This window comes from Larus michahellis, chromosome Z (genome assembly GCF_964199755.1).
Source record: "Larus michahellis chromosome Z, bLarMic1.1, whole genome shotgun sequence".
NCBI lineage: Eukaryota > Metazoa > Chordata > Aves > Charadriiformes > Laridae > Larus > Larus michahellis.
In genome coordinates, this window is record NC_133930.1 from 57,163,041 (window position 1) to 57,183,826 (window position 20,786).

Below are 20,786 nucleotides of genomic sequence, written 5' to 3' on the forward strand. Positions count from 1 at the left end.
CATTGGTTCATGTATTGGTTAGACATGCATGTCTAATCAATTGGTTAGACATACATGTCTCTGTATGCCAGTCTATATTGATGATTAAAGATGCAGCGTTGGCATGGAAATCAGGTGTCCCATCCCTGTTTTAGCTCTGGCTTGTCTTTTTCAGCATTTATCCCAATAAGGATGGATACGGAAAGTGGAGGGCACTAGAGTGTCTCATAGCTGCAGCGGTGGTGGCTGGCCAGTCAATTGGGAGGTGGAAGCACTGGGATCCAGCACCACCAGGAATAAGATGTCATAGCTAAAGGTGACCGACATGTCACAGTATGGGGGGAAAAAGAAAAAAAAGAAAAGAAAAATAAAAATGAGCACTTGACCTGAAGGGAAAACAAAATATGTGCTCACCTCAAGAAAATCTTTAGATTCTACACAGAAAGGAAAAGCTTCCTCTGTAAAGCTAGAGTAAGGGTGTCTGACAAGGATTCAGGAAGCATCCTTGTCTTTATTGTTTCTTATCAACCACCTTAAGAAATTTCCAATGCAGATGATCACATTCTAAGGATCCACAGTGCAGAGGGATCCTGACCTTCATCTTGGAAGGTAAGACACTAGATGGAGAAATATGTTCTGCACTAATATGTCAAAATCACCTCTGGGTTTCTGCTTCCCTGTCAAATGGTAATGATAGCACTACCTTATCCCATAAGGATATGGTAAGGAAAGATGCGTGTTCCATTATCTCCATTATTACTGAATTCCTGCATGTAAAGAAGGAAAAGAAACATACGCTACAGGAAAGGACATTCCGTTTACAGATTATTCTGAAAGTTGGAGATTTACTCAAGAAGAACCAAGATTCTTTACCTCACGAATCAGGTAAGGTGACCTAATGCGTACTATAGTCTGAATAAGGAACAGCTTTTTTGGGTTTTTTCCTTCCCTCTGCTAGTGACTTAAACATTTGATAGTTTAATATGGTAATTGAATCTGTAAAATATATGGAAGCTGTTCAAAGAATATATGCTTGTTATGTCCCTTGTTGTATCATTATTCTGTACATCACTATGGTTACTGCAATAAAAAGGTGGGGTTTTTTCCTTTGTAACTTAGCAGAATAGTAGATAAACATTTACTGATAACATAGAAACTAAATCTCTGAATTTCTTTAAAACAAATCTCTAATGTTGGAGTATACTCTGCTCTACTAATTTACATGTCCAAACAAACATTCATTGCATGGATTTCAGCCATTTCTATGCTAATTTTGTGCTAGAGCTAAAAGGAAAAATTCTATTCAGTGGAGCTTGGGATTTATTTCTCTTCTTTTCCTTTAATCACATCTAGGGTCTTTCTGCATACTACATTGTAAATCTAATCACAAGCACTCCTGGGACAGTCAGATGCATGCAAGTTTATTCAATTTTTTGTGAAACAAAGAGAAAACCCAAGCTGAAATGTATTCAGTAATCTAAAATTAAACAAATAATACCTTGAGATAATAGAATCATAGAATCTGCATGGTTGGAAAGGACCTTTGAGATCATCGAGTCCAACCATGCACACACAAAAAAAACCCCTACAATCTCTGCCACTGGAGCATGCCCTGAAGTGCCAAATCTAGACATTTCTTAAACACCTCTAGGGATGGTGACTCAACCACCTTCCTGGGCAGGCTGTTCCAGTGCCTGACCACTCTTTCAGTAAAGTAATTCTTCCTAATATCTAATCTAAACCTCCCCTGCCGCAACTTCAGACCGTTTCCTCTGGTCCTGTCATTATTCACCTGGGAGAAGAGGCCAACACCCACCTCTCTACAACCTCCTTTCAGGCAGTTGTAGAGGGCAATGAGGTCTCCCCTCAGCCTCCTCTTCTCCAAGCTAAACATGCCCAGCTCCCTCAGCCTCTCCTCATATGACCTGGTCTCCAGACCCCTCACCAGCCTGGTAGCTCTCCTCTGGACACGCTCCAGTACCTCAATGTCCCTCTTGTACAGAGGGGCCCAGAACTGAACACAGTACTCAAGGTGAGGCCTCACCAGTGCCGAGTACAGAGGCACGATCACTTCCCTACTCCTGCTGGCCACGCTATTCCTGATGGCAAAACTGAAATTCTTTCTGTGCCTTTCTTGCCAAGATTTCCTTGGTCTCCTGTTCTCCAGCTAATATTGATGTTTTTCAATGACAGTGGCTCGGTCAAAATCTCAAACGGACGACTGCATTAGTTCCACATATGCATTTGTTACTTTTGAAAATTATTTAAAGTAATCCCCGTGGGCAGACCTTAGAGCACTCTGCACTCACTTTGTTCTTTAGCAAGCTCAGGTTTGACTTAAGATTCTTGAAAGGGGCGCAGGTTTCTTTTTCTGCCCTGTGTTCCACCCCGCGCTTTGTAACACATTTTTGGCCAGATTTCAAAAACAGCTTAGCTTCTAAGCTCTGTTGAAAGTCTGACTATGCAGCTCTGAGGCCCAAATGGGAGCAAAGCCCACTGCCAAATCCAGCCTGAAAAACTCTGGTGTGGTTGGCAGGACAGTGCGATAAGAAACAGCTGTTTATGTCTTGGGAAGTTGCCTCCTTTGGAAATGACTACAGTGCGCTGCTCCCAGTAGTGGCAGCATTAAGTTAAGTGCCCTGCTGTATATTCCTCTCTGACTAGCAAATTTGAGGGTTGGCCATTTGGTTCTGTTAGCAGGCAGAAACACCAGATATCAGCTACCATTAAAAGATACTTTTTAGTCTGCGCGTGCTTTCTTGTGATAAGAGAGTAGCAAACAAAATATCACTTGTGGCAAACCTCCTCTCTTTCACTGTCCTTCCTCAGATTCATGTTGGTTCTGATGGTCATCTTCTGGCTCAGGGAAGCATGTACACAACAATCTCTGCTCTGAATACTGGGGACAAACTTCAGCTCCTGTGATTTCAGTAGAAGTTTCACTAAGACTGAAAGTCAACTGGACGAAGTCATATCTTGTTTCAGTAGGTGGACCTGTGGGTGACTTTAGCAGGATCTCTTTCCAAATATCATCTAAACAAAACTGGGCTTGGCTTTGGTAGGTGCATCCCTGAAGCACCTGCTTCGTTGCAAAGATTTCTCAAAGAAGCTGCAAGAACGAAACAAAGCCTACTACAAGGGAGGTAAAACTTGCAGAAATCTTCATATGTTTTCATTTAGTATTAAGTCATAGCTATTACAGGACACTGTTTGTAGATTTCCGCCTCACTCCTAGATCTATTAATAAATCATTTGAAGTGTATAAACTCAGGAATAAACCGTACTCAGCAATACTGTAAGAAAGGACTTGTGACTCTACTGGCATCAAAATTACGTATAGCTTGTAAAACAATTCACTGGCTGAAGATGGAGGAAGCCCTACCCGAAAAAAACAATATAATTAGACATTTTTTATTACCCTGTACTTGCGTAATTCCTCTCCTTGAGTAAGGTTTTGAACAGGAAGAAAGATGGCATTTGGCTGCTCAAGGGCAGGTAATAGTATTGACATCCACTAGATTTGAATGTTTTATGTTTGCTCACAAACAAAATAGTAATGACTAAGATGCAATAAGTGAGAACAGCTGGACAACACCCCACATACTGTTTTCTCCATTTGTGAAATGTTACTGAATTCAGTTCATTTTGCATTTTTACAAAACTTTAAATTAAAATGTGTCTTAAGTGTAACCTTCTTAGAGATTTTCTCTTCTACAAGATTACTTTTTCTGCACAACCAGTTATTTATTTTTTTTAATACAACAAAGTACTGTATTTACCCTCATTTAGCTGGAAGGGAATACTGCCTTTACTCCAGAAAAGGGTAATCTTATGACTGTGTTTTCCAGGATGGGCAACTGCAAATACTCAAAAGCTGTCTCTATGCAAAATAGAAGAATAATGACATAATTCTTGCGCTATTTTTTTAAAATGGCTGTCTATTTCCTTGGCTAATTTTAATTAGTATTGTTGGGTTAGGATTTTAAGCTGAGTCTTTCCATGTCCAACAAGAGATCTCCACGTACTGGAATCTGTGGGTGAAACAGAAACATCTGCGTCCATTATTTTTCAGAAAAGTTTTTAGCTCTCATGTCTGAAGAAGGAATTGGAAACCAAAGAAATGCAATATCAAGGCATTCTCCCTTTTAAAAGTATTCTTCAGCCACTCTGGGTCATGACTCTGGACTTGGTAATGCTAAATTAGGAAGCTTTTGGACTGGAAATATTCTGTAAATGGTAAGAGGAAGAGCATACTTTCCTTGTATCAGAGTGCTCATGCACACTCTCTAGGGACCACCTCTAGAGCAGAGGATGGCCTGATGGGCCTGATGTACAAACTTTCTGTCCACAGGGATTTTTTATAGCTGCAGTTAACCAGTGCTCTCTCTCAGCCATAAATGCAAGCTCTGGCATGAGAGGGGTCACCCATCAAAACTTGGCCAGCCTTTATTCATGAGCTGTGATGGTTTTGGTCATGGGTCAACTGACCGTTTTAGTGGTGCTTTTCCACATGTTGCACTGTATACATGGATACTCTGGAAGGACCAAGTCCTCCCACAACTTCTTCAGAAAGTCCTGACCAAGCAGTACAACTAACAGCTGTCCTGAGGTGCACTCCTGGAAGTTACGCAAGCACATACTGGGTGCCAGTATCAGAGGGAAGATATGAACTCACACGTTAGCGCTTAGCATAACTACTGTTTTTACAAGTGAACTAAAACAGGAACATGGACAGCTCAAGCCTGCAAGGTAGGGAATCTACACTGTATGCGTACCCTTATGCTGAGGGTCTTTACGGCCTTTGGCATTAGTCAGTTATGCCATCTGTTTATCTGGATGAATGCAGTTATTAAAATCCAACAGAGATAAAACTAGCCATCTGCTGCAAATTCTTGATTTTCCATGTATTTTCACTGTGTGTGACAATTTCCTTGTTGTTCCAGAAACAAAGATTTTGAGGTACATGTCCATTATTCTCTTCTATGATGAGATGACAGGTAAACTATATATAAAAAATATCAAGGAAATATAATGATTCAGTGCTTTTTCATGCAGTAATTTTAATCCTAAAATAATTAAATGTTCCTTGAAGTTGGAAGCTTAATAAGAACATTGGTATGAACCACATGTAATTTCCATTACCTCTTCTAGGCTGTAGTTCATTATGGTGTCTGCAGTATTTTTTCATAACTATATCCATCTTAATGTGCTGTAATTAGAGTGCTAGCCATTTAAGGGCTGGACAGAATGTCCTATGAGGAATGGGTAAGGATTTTGGGCTTGTCTAATTTGGAGAAAAGGAGGCTGAGGGGCGACCTCATTGCTCTCTGCAGCTCCCTGAGGAGGGGAAGTGGAGAGGGAGGTGCTGATCTCTTCTCCTTCAGATACAGCTACAGGACGCATGGGAATGGTTCAAAGTTGCATCAGGTGAGGTTCAGACTTGACATTAGGAACCATTTCTTTACCAAGAGGGTGGTCAAACACTGGAACTGGCCTCCTAGAGAGGTGCTCGATGCCCCAGGCCTGTCAGTGTTTCAGAGGCATTTGGACAATGTCCTTAATAACGGGCTTTAACTTGGTCAGCTGTGAAGTGTTCAGGCAGTTGGACTAGGTGATCATTGCAGGTTGCTTCCAACTGAAATAGCTCTCCCTTCCCTTCTCTTCCCTTCCCCTTCCTCTTCCCCTTCCCCTTCCCCTTCCCCTTCCCCTTCCCCTTCCCCTTCCCCTTCCCCTTCCCCTTCCCCTTCCCCTTCCCCTTCCCCTTCCCTTCATTTTTTGAGTTGTAGCATTAACCCCTGAGAGAGAGAATGTCATTAGTTGGGATGATGCTGAATCACCCATACCTTCAAATATTTAACCACACACTTGCCCGTATAGGCTTGTGAAAAGAAAGTCCAAGGTTAAGTATATGGTAGACAAGGGCCAGCAAGCCTCTTGAGCAGTGTCTCTCAGAAGTAACTCATATTAAGTGGATGCAGCTAAGTTCAACTTCTAATTGACCCGACATAAATGGGCTCAGAGATACTCTGGTTACTTTTGTCCATAGTCACCCTGGAACCAAAGGTCCTGGAGACTGCAGCACAGAAATGTCTGTGTGGGTTGCATATGATCCAGTTCAGGTCAAGAAGTAATTTTGCTGGTTTAACCCTAACTAATAAACCTTTACAAAGTATGTGTACCATTGTGCTCTACTGCGTGATGGCAAGCATGTTTAAAATCACTTCACTTGTACAACGATGAGCAGTAGTGAAAGACCTTCAGATCATCCAGGTAAATAAGTATTTTCTCAATTTTGTCATGCATCAGAATTGCGCTTATAGTACGACCATTCAGAAAATAAACCTTTTTTCTCCTGTGTCAATCACAGAAACACCACAGAAAGATGTGAAGAATCCCATGAATTAAATCCCTCAATTATAAATACACAAAACATAGATGATCCGAACATTTGCACCTTGAGCACAGCTCATGCGGATTCTATTATTTTTAAATCCGAAAATTAATCTATAAAGTTTTGTTGTGGTATCTGCATGTAGAGCAGTAGCTTCCAAAGTTTCTTTTCCGTGGAGTGCTGATAATTAAATGAGGAGGTTTCTGGTTTGCTCCTTTTCATTTTTACTTCCAAAATAAATAGATTTTAAAAGGACATAAATAATCCAGCCGGTTTTGAAGACAACCATATTACTCCTTTCTCTAGAATTAACTTCAGGCTTTAATGCAATAGCTTAGACTGAAGGTCCAAACCAGTTTCTTTTCAAAAAGACTCATTGTTTCTTACTGTCAGTATGAAAACCAGTGGGAACTGCTAGATGTTTATCATACCACCTAAAAGACTAAATTATCTGTCTTTTATCTGTGCAGGAAACTGGAGTATACAGTGCCTCTGATTTTAAAACATAAGAGTTATATTGCCTAAAATAGATCTCCAGCTTAAAATAAGAAAATAATGGAAACAATACAAGGTTCAAAATGGAAATAAATACTGCCAAAGCAAATTTGGAGGGGAAGTAGGTTCATTGGCAAGTGGGAATGACTTTTGTATTGAAGACATGTTGAGGTGTGCAGACTGTTTCTGAGGAAATGCATTATCCCCAAGCTGCCCCAAGCTGAAAAACTTCAGCAACTTTGGAGTTTGTTTGCCATTCACAAAATCCAGAGTGGTCATTTACACTGTGGAAGAGTGGAGGAAAGGATCTTCTTTGCCTTTTTGGAAATTATCACTTGAGTGCAATGCTAGGAAGCCTTGTAATAAGCCTCTTGGGTAATATTACAGAGCTTGCTTACCTTGGAGCTTGTTTGGTCTCAATTTCTGCCAAGCTCCTCCTTCTCTTTGCTCTTCAGTGACAACTGTGAGTACAGGTTCTTCTGGGTCATTCTCTCAGCCATTTTATGGAGCCAAATGTTCTCATTTCTCAGCACTCTGTATGCAGGATTGCCATGATGAGTCACAAAACAAAAACTTGACAAACTGAAGTCCCAATAGTTATGTTTTCCAGGCCTGAAAGAAAAACATTTACATTCTGATGCAGTCCATTTGGAAGACCAAAATCAAAGACAGGAAAGTGAAGACCACCTCAAGCTCAGCTCCAAAAGGAGGATTTAGTATTTTGTTCCCATTTGATTTGAATAATGAGCTCTGGGCCCGTTGTCTAGGACATGGCAGACCTTTTGTTTGTGAATAGCTGGCTTCACAGGAACTGCCTGAGAAGTGTTCGGGATCCATCCTGCTCTGTCGAAAACATAGATGCAGATCCTCTAAGACCCCTTTTGGTTTCCTTCTGCTATTGTCAGGCACCCATGAGTGGCTACAGCAGCTCTTTGGCATTCGGAAGGCACTTATGGTCTGCATTTCATTTCTTCAGAAGATTAAATGGCAAAAAGGCATAGAAGCTTTACACTTGTATGAAAAGGTTTAAAAAAAAAAAAAAAGACAGCCACCACTGTTTCTTTGTTTTACAGATTCATGCACTGTAATAAAGGCTGTTGGAATGGAGCTTGCTAGTAATCTTTGTACAGGCTGTTTGGCCCCATTAATAATTGCTCTGAATGATCAGTCTCCTCATTTTAACCATGTGTTCATGAGAAGGCCATTTTCTGCCAGTATCATGAAAAGTCTACTATTTCATGCAAGAAAGGCTAAGATCAACATAATGCAGCAGAACGACTGCCCCTTATTCTTTGTTGTTCTGAGATCTAAGCCAACATGTTTCATTTTTTTTACAGAATATTTTAACAGACAGATTTTGTGGTTTTGGTGGTTTTTTAATACCGGACCACCAGATCATAACATGCATTAGGAGTTCCAAGTTCAGGTGTAAGAGAGAACATTATAATGTAGCAAACCTGACAACTTGCTTTTATTGCCTTTAGAAAGAGGGTCTTGAAATCACAGTTAAAAAAAAAAATAAAAAAAACAACACAAAAAACCAAACCACAAAACTGTGATATTTTTTTAGTGGCTGTGAAACAGTTATAAAAAAAAGACAAAGCCCGACATTGTTAGCATCAGTGAATTGTGGTGAAAGTGTGTGCAAGTGTGCTACATAGGTATAATGTGATGTGTGGCCAGCTTAAGGCTAGATCTGCACCCCACAGGCATCAACTACCGCAACACCATAAAATCTTCCCTGCACTTCAGCTGCTTTTGGATCAGGTTATGTGTGGTGTGGCCTTGGTTCAAAATAGTAGCAATAATGTCTATAATTAATATTTAGCGCTGTAGGGGAAGTAAAAAAGCTGTCCCCCATTACCAAAATTGAAAGAATCATGGTCATAATTGTGACTATATTAAAGCATTTGTGGCAGGAAACCTACATTTTTAGTGAGGTTTTGCTAGAGCAAAAGATGAGTTTAATGGGGTAAAATGTCAAGTTATACATTAAAGATAAACACCTGGCAAAGCACTGCCACATCTGGAGCACGCCACAGTATTTAAATTACGTTTGGCTTGTCATTCTGTGTTTTGCAGCTGTTACGGCACAGAGAAGGATAATTAAAAGCAGCAGGTTACCATGGTATTTAATTGACTGCTGCTGAACAATTTGTGTGTTTGTGATCTGAGTGAAAACCATTGGGCAAGTTGTGGCTTTGGAGGAGGAAGATGATGTTTATGAGTGACAATGAGTTTATTGAAGCCATTTACCTTATGCTCTGGGGCAAGAAGGAAAGATTTCAGAGCACTGGAAAGCCATAGGAATCATAATGTAGTTATGTTAGGAAGGTGCTTAAAGCAGAATAAACTCCATCTTGCTTAAAGAGAAATCAAAAATATATACATTAACATGACACAATTTCAGCTATATCACCAAATAAAGATGGGATCACACAGAAAAGAGAGCTGGATGCTGTCAAAAAAAAAAAAAAATTAAGAATGAAGGAAATCAGTTGTGGTAGCTGACTTTTTCTGGTGCTCTGAGCTCGGGCCCCAGATGAGTCCATTTCGGGATCGCAGATGACACATAGCAGAGATTCCCATTCAGTTCCCAGCTCAGGGGGAGCTCAGAAGCCTCCTGCTTGTAACTTTGGATTTGAACACACAAAACCTCAAAGTGACGTGACAGCTGAATCTCTCCCTCTCCCCTGGCAACTGTTTATAACCACATTCCTGGAGAGAAAAGCACCCTCTCCAACTTTCATAAAGACCTGTTCTGATGTTGTGGCAATCTTCATATGAATGCCAGAAGCTACATGGAAATTTGAAGACTTTCACCGCTGCCTAGTATGGTCTAAATAGATAATGGTAAGCTGTGTTTGGTTCATAAATTCCAGATAAGCATTCTTCTGAGTTTGCAGAGATTTCATTCAACATTTCATTATTTTGCATCTTCATCTAAAAAAAAAAAAAAAACACAACCAAAACATTTTATTAAACACCTCACCTTTCTTCTGTCTTGAAATCTTTCTGATGCAAAGTGGCCTGGGGTAATCAGAAATAGCGGTATGTCACCGCCAGTATAACCCACCAAATATTCAGATACTATGTATCAGGGTGGCTGTTTCCTGAAAAGCCTGGAAACAAGCAGGGTTTTGAGGTGTGTCTTGAAATCTTTGTGTTTGCTTTGGTTTATGAAGCTGCAAGATGCAATCATGTTATGTGTTCTTGCTTTTCTACATAATCTGGCAAGTAAGAAACTTTTTTTTTCTTAAAATAAAACCCATGACTCTCACATATTCACTTTTCTCCAGAGGCTGAAGTTTAAAGAATGAAAAACAACGGGTAAGAAGGGACTTTGAGTTTCAACCCTGTGATCTGAAAGATCCAGAGCAGTAGAAAACCATGACAATATAACAAGTGTCTTTATGTAACTGAAACACTCACGTTAATAGTAGCAAGTGAAGTAATTTCATTGCAGTTAATTAGCAGGCACTACATCAAATATGAGTACTCTGCTTTGTGAGTGGCAGAGATTTCTTCCTCTCCATGGGTAACACGGCTTACCCTGACAGAGGAGCAAAGCAGACAGAGGAGACAGCAAAGGGAGCTTTAGCCTTCACTCTTCTCATCCCTGCCTGCTGGCAAAACTCATCTGAGCAGCTGCAGAGAAGGAAATAGCCACGGAGATAATTTCTTTTCAGGGCAGTGCAATTACGTGCTGCTCCTCACTCTAGGTCATGTCAGAGCCAACAATGATCTGCCTGTGCCTTTTCTTCTGTATCCTTCTTTTAAGGTGCTCCAGGCTCCTTTTGATATCATCTAAGCTTCACAGTTGATGTTGACAGAAAAAGTAAGCAGCCAGGGATACATGATAATATTTTTCTTTTACTTTGCATGCTCTCTCATTGCATATGCTTGGGTTTAGTAGGGAGAGAGAGAGTAGGTGTATCAGGAGTTGGTAATCAGCTGGCTTATTTTCAAAATAATCATAAGTAATTTTTGGTTGGGATTACACCAGGCTGGTTTTATGTTTCTCCTCTACATAATCCTTTTCTCGAGAGACTAATTGTAGAGTAGCAGTGCAAAGCAATTATAAAAGTGCTAACCTTTAACTTAATGTGACCCTTAAACATATGTTTACCTACAAATTTTCTCCTGAAGAAATTTTATGTGTTGTTTGGCATAAAGATTCCTTCAGGAATGGTATCTGCCTCCCCACCCGCAGCAATACCAGAAATTTATATCACATGAAGTATCAGTTCTGTTCATTCCAGATTCACTCAAAGTGTAAGAAAAGACAGGCCAAAACCCAAAATCCCATGCTTAGAACCTCAGTGCTGCAAACCATTGCTCATATGAAAAATCCTTAGCCATGTGAATATATTGACAGGCTGAGAGAGTTGGGGTTGTTCAGCCTGGAGAAGAGAAGGCTCCAAGGAGACCTTATAGCAGCCTTCCAGTACCTAAAGGGGGCCTACAGGAAGGATGGGGAGGGACTCTTTATCAGGGAGTGTAATGATAGGACACAGGGTAACGGCTTCAAACTGAAAGAGGGGAGATTTAGATTGGACATCAGGAAGAAATTCTTTACTGTGAGGGTGATGAGACACCGTAACAGGTTGCCCAGGGAAGTTGTGGATGCCCCACCCCTGGAAGTGTTCAAGGCCAGGCTGGATGGGGCTTTGAGCAGCCTGGTCTAGTGGGAGGTGTCCCTGCCCATGGCAGGGGGGTTGGAACTAGATGACCTTTAAGGTCCCTTCCAACCCAAACCATTCTGTGATTCTGTGATTCTTTTGTCAACAGGTTTATTTTCACACAAATTTATTAAGTGTTACTCAAGGGAACTGCTCGTGTCAGGAATAAAGATTGAGGAAAAAAGCACATTTAGCTTTGTAGAAATTAATAAGTATGGGGACAACCTAAAACAACAGAACTTGATTTTAGCACCCCTAAATTTCACAACTGTAAGCTTTATTTTATGATAATTTCAAAATGCTAAGTAATCCATAATATAAAGAACTTTAAAACTCAAATCATATCAAATAAACCAGACAGAGTATTAACATTAGTAAAACAATTTACTGTTATGTAAGGCTCTGTACTTGAATAAAGAGAATTATGCAAAATCACCATTTCACAGGTGTGGAAACAAAGGCAAAAGGAGAGGTTGTGGGTGGCAGACAACTATTTAAATGGAAAGGTATTTCTTTTTCATATAAAAGAGGCAATCTAACATTTCTTTCTCATAGTGATAGATCTTTTGCAATTAAATTTGCCATAAAGTTTACATGGGGAAAAATCTCTAATTATATGACAATAAGACATCACAATGCCTTATTTGGTATGATTTGTTTGCTGGTGTTCATTGACTGATCGTTACATTTCAACACTGTGCGTTTATTTCTCGGTCAGTCCCTGGAGGAACATTATTTCCTCACTTCAGATTGCTCAGAAGTTGTGATCTCAGCTGCCTTCATCTTGAGACCAGATTCTAGCAACCAAGAGAAAGATTAATAACTGAAGTGGCACATAGGACTGGTGATCAGTGATCTGAACACAGGTGCTCTGACTTCCAATTTTATTCCTACCACAGATATACCTTATGACCATAGACCTACCACTTTCTCCTACTTGATTTTCCCTTGGTCACCTCTGTGTAGCCTATTCAGGCTGTGTTCAGCCTGAAAGGAGAAATTCAAGCAGACTGCTGAGGTTCTCTCAGGGCCTTTCGGTTCAGTTTGGGGGGTATTTTTGTTTGGTTTTAATGGATGTCTTTCTTCAGATCTCAGTATTGGGGAAGGATGTGCAGGGTGGGAAGCAGTATGAATATCTGTTCTACGGCTGATATTGAAAAGCATTAAAATATTTACTCTAAATAGTTTATCACCTGATTCTGTTCTTCTACAGAGTCAAGACTGGACACAAAAATGCCATGTTATTCTGTAAGCACAGCCTAAAGATTTGGGAAATGACAACCAGGAAAAGGTTAGAACGTTACTCTAGTCCATGCCTACAAAATCCTTAGTATGCAGCAAACGTACCTAGACAAATACTTTGGTACAAGAATATCTAAATTATTCTCTGACTGTGATTAACAAAGCTGGAGGAGTTTCTTCACAAGAAATCCTGAATACTGATATTTACAAAACCAATGATGTTTTCTCTGCTTAGAGCTTTCCCCCTTTTGCACATGTTCCTGTGACCAAATACATACATTCTGCTTGGGAAAGAGGAGAAATGCAATGCCATTTAGTACTTTATACCTCCTGGGAATAAACCATAATCTGATTTAGAAGAGGATTCTGGAAAATTCTAACATCTTATGTTTGTTTGCCAAGTTGCAAAGGAAGGTATCTGAGATACTTGAAACCAGTCCCTCATCACAACGTTGAACACTGTTCTGCTGACTGATCTTGTGAATGAAAAAAATGTAATATGAAAACAGTTTCATGTTTTACACTGATAAACCTTTCTTTCCAAATCTTACAGTGCTGGTGAGGGATTCAGTAGCATTATTCCCTCATTGCTGATCAGAGAATCTAAGCCACAAATGACTTCTCGGAGGTCACTCGGCAGGAGTATTTCTCTTCAGTTCTTTGCACTGCCTTTACTTAAGAAGCAGTGATATTTTCACTTGTATTTTTCAAATTTGAATTCAATCTCTAAATTCCCCTTGAAGTCAATAGGCTGAGTTACCAATTAAAATTAACTGCTCTTCCTTGGCCTGCATTATTTTATGGGGATTATGGCAAAGCAGGCCATTGAAATGCTTTGAAAGTAGAGGCCAAATCAAGGCAAACTCTACTGCTCACACATGAGAGCCCAGTGTGCTCTGCTGAGAAAGGTATTCCCACGGCCTACATGAATTGCAGCTTCCCCTCCGCAGATGTGCGGAGTTAATAGCTCTTTGGAGTAAACTGGCCTGTGACAAGCGGGGACGGGGATCTTGGGCTCTTGTGGGAAGCAAAGGCAGCACCTGTGAAATCATTGAAAACTAGACTGAACGCTACACTCCATCAGCATGAACCAGCAGCTGAGTTAATCTCTTCCAGCTCTTTATTTGCTTCAGTTCTGTTGGTTTTGCCAGCTTTCATTCCATTGCTTTTGTTTGGCTTTACCTTCAGAGATTGAGATTAAAATCAAATACCTTTTCTTTCTTCCAAAATTTGCTCTTAAATCTATGCCTGCAGCACCTTTTCATACATTCTGAAGCAGTACATACCGTCAGGGGGGAAAAAAAGTGAAGTTTATATGTGTTATCTCCATTGCGTATTTGTAGAACACATATTCTACTTTTTTTCCTAGTAATACAAACATTCACATTTAGTAGCTTACAATGTCCATATGCAGCAAAACATGGTGATTTATTAACTGTATTTTGAATACAGTGGAATTACACAGACCATCACAGGAAGATTTAAAAAAAAATTCTGCAAATTGACTCTATAAAAATAATTGCTAGGAGTATAAGGGCTTGTGCAATCATGTAGATTTCAAGGAATATACAGAGAGACCAAAAGCTGTATCTGAGCTTTATATTGGATAGTAAATTTGTGGTGATTTCAAGATCAAAATCTTGTAAGGTTGCACATGTCATTGCACATTTTCTGAGTGCCTCACCACACTTCCTTCTGAGCATTTCTTCACAAAGGGGTAAAAGAGAAAGGGGGAGACTTTCTGATCTTCCCCAGCTTCATAAGATCTGTGGAAATGGCCCCTCTTCTCACACAGAGCGTGGCCACTACAAGATCTTCAGTGCAGTCTGCCATTCACCCCATATCCTGGAGGTTCACCTTGCCTCTTAGATACCGGTTCTGTATGTAAATACTGCATTTACTTTCCACTCAAGCCCAGGCATGTTAAAATATAGATAGGCACCCAAGAACCACCAATGCTGTGGTGATCATTAGAGATGTTCCCTTCCTTGGCTGTGATACATACGCTTCCCACTGTTTACTGGAAGTTTAAAATCATTATGATTTACACAGTTATGTGAAAATAACTTAACATGTGAGGTCAGCTGCTGTCGGAAGTGCCTCTTGAAAATCATTATGACAGCTGCATTATGCTCAAGACTGAAAGAGGCTGGAATAGGTTTGCACCACTGAAATGAGTCATCTGGACTGACCAGTGTGAGGAAACTTGCACTTACCAGAGTTGCTCCGTCCTGAAATAGAGAAAATTGGTTGCATTTAACTAATGTTTCCATGGTTCATATTAAGCAAAACAAAATAAAGCATAATAAAGGTTATCAGCCATGAAACCTTTTTTTCTTCTCCAAATCCTCAGCACATATCACCTCCATAAACTGAGAGACTTAAGCAATTCATTTTTATTCCTGTAAGCAGAGAGAACATCAGTAAATTCTCCCCACCACATGGCTGAACTACTTCAGAAATGTCTGCCACACACCAGGAGGAGAGAGTTTCCCTAGTACCTAAGTGGTAGGAGTTTTGAGAGAAAAGAGTTTCTTAAGACTTTGGGATTGTAGGTCTGTTGACTGTTAGAGTACATCTGATGACAGCTGCATTTGAAAACTTCCTCTTGTGGTATTTATTCATTCTGATCCTGACACGGTGCGGTTGGAAATCTCTGTGGTACAATCCATGGCCAGAACATTAAAAGAGACATAGTTTTGTGTGTCAGGGCTGATAGCCCTATCTCTGTACAAGGCTGCATAAGGTAAACTGAGGGGGGTGAAGGATACAGACATCTTCACTTTTTAACGATTAAAAAGTCTTTTCCTCTAAGAAACAGAGGTGAATCTCAGTAATCTTCTCCTTTTCTTACCAAGGATATACACTCTCCCGCTCTGTATGCAAGCCTTTTTCCCAGGCTTAATCAGGAACCATAAGGGCTCACTTCGAATTCAAAGGGGGTCACTCACAAAGTGAGTGCCTCAAGCATGCACTTCCCCTTTCTTGGGAAAGAGTGAATGAGTTTTTCAGATATTCAAGAAAGTAATTTTGTCCATTTGGGGAAACAAACAAAAAAAAAAACCCAACAAACAAAAAACAGACAAACAAAACCGACAAAATAAAGGAGCCCGGGAGAAATTATCAAAATGTTATTAAAATGTTTTCTTAAAGGGAAAGTAAGCTCAACAACAAGTTGGAGTAATATCTGGTACTTAATGGCTGAAACACCAGTAGCTATTTTCCAGTCTTCTTTTTTTCCAGAGGAGATACCTGCAAGGCCAGGTAGATTTTTCTTCCCTCCCGGAGTAGGACTTAGTTGCAGGTGAAGATAATCAAGCTCTGGGATAATGTCACCAGTCTTGCAGGGCAACAAAGCCCACATCAAGGCAATGCAGCTCAGGTGGTGTGAGCCATGTCCCATTCGTGACCTGCCCAGATTACTTCTCTTCAGCTGCTCTGCTACCTAGTACAGTTTTCTAGGGTTTGGTGTTATGTTTGCTCCCCACTCAGATCACATTTAATATTTAGGAATATATAGTCTTTTTAGACATGTGGATCACTCTAAAGCAGATTTATATTTCTTAGCCCATGAGTAACTCTGAATTTTAAAATAGTCTTTTCCTTGCACTAATAGGAGACCTATAAGCAAAGACTTTCTCCCTCTTGGCTGTATTTTTTTCAACACAGAGGTGGAAGTGTTCCCTGAGATACGATGGGAACAGGCTCGCTTAAGCCTGGTTATGCAAGCCAGACCTTTGTGTTCCATTACCGCTGCAAACCATTACCATTTTTCCACTTTGTGGAATGCCTCTTCCTTTCCTTTTTAACAGAAATGCCTCCCAAACACAATAAAACAACATATGTAAAATGTTCAGGCCTGTCAGCCGTTTCTACTTATTTCCTCTTCTCTACACTGAATACCTACAGGGTGCTTTGCTTCTGTCTGTAAACTTTTGGGAATTTGTTTTCTCTGTTTGCATTTTCTTTTGAGGAGGTGCTTTCTCTTTTAGATGCTGGGGACCAGACTTGTTTGTGAAAATAAGGGGGTTTTTATGCAGTATATAAAACCGATGAGGCCTTAAAAAGAAGATGTTCCCCATCTTCCTTCCACCTCTTCTGCCCTTCAAATCCAGATCTTGAGAAGACCAGAGAAACAGTCCCATAAAGAGAAAAGAGCAAAGGAAATGCAAGTGGACATGTGTGAATGTAATCAGTTTGTCTATCCACTTTAAAGAGTGGTCAAGTTGTTAAAAAGCAAAAATAATCCAGGGTAACATCTGAGCAAGCATACATCAGACTAATTGCGTTAGGGTGGCCTGTCACCCTTACGTAGTACAGAACCATGTGTCTTTGGAATGAAAAATATATTGTAAAAAAAAAAGCTCCTCCGGCAAACAAGCCAGAGGAGCTACAGCAGTTTATTAGGAGCTGGTAGTAATTGATGACATGTAGATTAAGTGAGGTTTTACATCCAGTAGAATTATGATAGCGCCTCAACATTTGATACTAGGAAGCCATGAGGAGGTATTAGAAGAGGCACCAGGAGGTTTCAGATTTTCCACAGCAAGAACTGAGGAGGAGTTCAAATAAGTAATATTCCACTTTGACAAAGGAATAACTTCTCTGGATGCATTGCACTTGGTCCTTTCCCTTTCTCCTTTCTGAAAAGCACCATTTTGTTTGCTATTTGATTCGTAATTGCAAGGGTTTCTCAGGTTTCTCTTGGTGGCCTAACTTAGCTTCTGTTAGTGGGTATGTTGCTAAGTCTGGCCCTTACTGCTGGCAATTGAGTACAAGTGGTCAGGGAAGCGTGACTGGACTGCAAGTAAGTGTGTCTGACACAGTGAGACAGTAAGAAGATGGAGACTTTTGCCTCCAAATCCTCCAGGTGTGTAAGGACCCTTCCCCCTCCTGACATAGACCTTTATGATGAATAAGAACAGAGAGCAGCAAAGTCTTCCTTTTCTTCCTTACAAATTGGCCTGGCTTGAGAAGGACTGGGGCAAGAAACTGAAAGGGAGGTACAAATATATGTGGGAAGGAGAAAGACCTATTTGTCCTATAATGCAACTGAGTGTTCAGTGGTATTTCTTTTTAATTTGGTAATAGCAGCCTCTGGTGGTTCATAGCAGCCCTTACAACTGTTTAGTGAATAGCAGCTTGCCAGAGAAGTGCTTCTGTTAGAAATATCAGTATCAGCTCCCAGGTGGAAATTGTACTTTAATGCAAGCCAACTTTCCAAGATTAGGAAATGACCCCACTCTCGTCTTATGCACAGCTTTATTATATAGAATAAACGTCTTCCCCAAATAATCATTAGTGTTTCCTTTTTATGCTGGGGATATGCTTCAGATAATGTCTTAATCAGGATACAGTACAAACAAGGGGCTGCAATTGAAAATGAGGGCATATCTGGCCCCTGCTTTGAAGGTTGTGCCAACCAGCTAGTGAAGGCAGGTGCAAAAAGTATAATTATCCCAATTTTATAGATAAGAAACCAAGGCACAGAAAGATTGGTTCCAAATAAAAGCTGTGTACGCGAGGAACTGAGATGAGTGGGGTGGTGATCTGTACTTTGTGACCTATGGAAAAAAAACAAAATATATGCAACAGCTGCAGTCTCTGTTTTGGTTTTGCTATCAAATCTTACACCTCAGAAACAATGTGGGAAACCTGATTACAAGAAGAAGGGTAGAGGTAGAAACATCCCAGTTATTTCCTGCTGTATTCTACCTTTTTAAATATTCTAAGCACATGCTTCAGGTCTCATGCATCTGCTATAATCCTGAGGGCTGGTGTAATCCCTGGGAAAAGGGAAAGACAGGACCATATTTCAACAGTTGTTTGCTGTGAGAAGAACGCGGTGCGTGAGCTCTCCCTAGTGGGATCACAAATCCCTGCACCCAAAGAACTGTGGCTGGTCGTCCTGTATTTGCTCCATAACTTTCCTCAAGTAAGTATGTCTACTGACCATGTACTCACAGGGCTCCTTTTCTGACAAGTAATTAGATGCAACGAGGACTAGTGATTCAATGAAGGAACTTAATTTTGAGAGAAGTAGAGCTCTGCTTTTGTATGACCCTCCTGGACGCCTTAGGATTCCTGAAAAGCTTCTTTTCTCCTGCCTGCAAGAAAGATGAAATTAATGGTACCGTAATTTTTCTTTTTCTTTTTTTTTTTCTGTGTAGTAGTAACTACAAGTGAGTGTATTATTTCAGTTTCTCAGTCTTATTAATTTTTTAATTATAAAATTTTAGTTTACATGAATGCCTTGTGAAGCAGAGATCTCCTCTTCACCTCAGTATCCAACCAGACAGTGAATGATAGTACAAATAATAAGAGAATCATATCTCTTTTCCTGCACTCTAAATCCTGGATTTGAAAAAGCCAATGCTTGGAACTGACAATGAATTTAGATGAGGGGTCAGTCACATAAAACTTAAATATATAGATACATCAACAAATCCCTTCTCGCTCATTAAAAACATTTGGTAGTTTTCAGTGGGAATTGTGATTTACTGATGGTTCTGCAGAGGTCATGGTCACCTTCTCTTCTTAAAACCATATGCATTTTAGGGTTGTACTGCCTTACAGGGGATTAAAACTCAAAGCTGCCAAATTGAGGCAGACACATTAAAATTAGAAATAAGATATATGTATGAAACACTGCAGAAGATTAATCATGGCATGAACTAGTCATGAAAGGGGCATGTTCTCCATCTCCTAGAGTTGTCCCAGCAAGTCAGGATACTGTTCCAGAGGTAGGCTTAAGCCCACAGCATGTGCTGTTGGACTCAGTGTAATAGCAACTGCATGGAATTCCCTGGGCTGTATAATGTAGGACTGGCTGTATGAGTTAATGGTCTCTCCGGCTTTAGAACTATGAATATATGAATTACAAAACCCTAAAGAATTGTGTGAGATTTCTTAAGAGTTATTTATGGCACAGATGTGCTGAAACTGGGAAAGCAACAATTGCTTTCCCAAACTGAAAAAGAAATTACTTTTAGTAACTGTTTCCGAACATAGCTTTTTGTTCACATTCTTCATAATTGGATTAAATTGTATTTTTTGAGATAAAGCTTGAACTCTTTCAGGTCGTATTTTCAAAAACTATGAAGACATGTGACTTCTACAAAGTAGTGTAATTAGATGCCTCCATCAATAGCTTAAGGTAACAAACGAGACCTATGAGTATCTCTTCCTTAACCATCCCTTTATTCTGTTGAATGGTATTTAATATAAACCTCCATTAAAATAATTCTTCTGTCATTGTATTAAGTTAGATGAAGAAAAGTTTGAATGAGATTAAATGAGTGCCTGCATTTTTTTTTCCATATTTTCATCCCCACTGAAATTTCTTAAGGTATTTAAAACCAGCAAATGCACACACAAAAACAAAACAAAAAAAGCAATTGCAAATATTTATGTGTTTATCTGTTTCCAAATATATCTTTTTATAATACTGAAGTATAAAACAATTCAGTGAAAACTGAGATCCCATCAAGGTCTTCATCTTGTGGTCACTGGAAATTGTCCCATTGACTTGAAAGAATTTTTGCATAAAAAGGCTTTCAGAGTGCTGTTTTTAAACTAAATTATTGTCTTCTGTAATGTGACTGTGGAATAGAGAAGAATCTCTAGGAAGTTTCTGTGGAAGTGAACACTTACCACACATATCCAATGCCTGAAAAACCACAGGTGACTTGTTGTTCAGCTCAGCACCTTCTCAGACGTTACACTGTGCTCCTAGGCAGGGTGCTATATGTAGATGATTTAGAAATAAAGGCTTAACCTCTTATCCCATGGGGACAGTCACTTCCTGGCCTTAACACATATTCAAAGAACCCCTTTCAAATTCTTTATTGCTTTTGAAGTTGTCTTATTTAAATATTCCACTTGCATATTTCAGTCGAAGGGCCGTACACCGAAAACTTACAGAGACTGCGTGGGGTGCAGCATGCCACTCTTGCACCAGTGTTGAAACCTATCAAAGTACCAATCTCAAGCCAAAG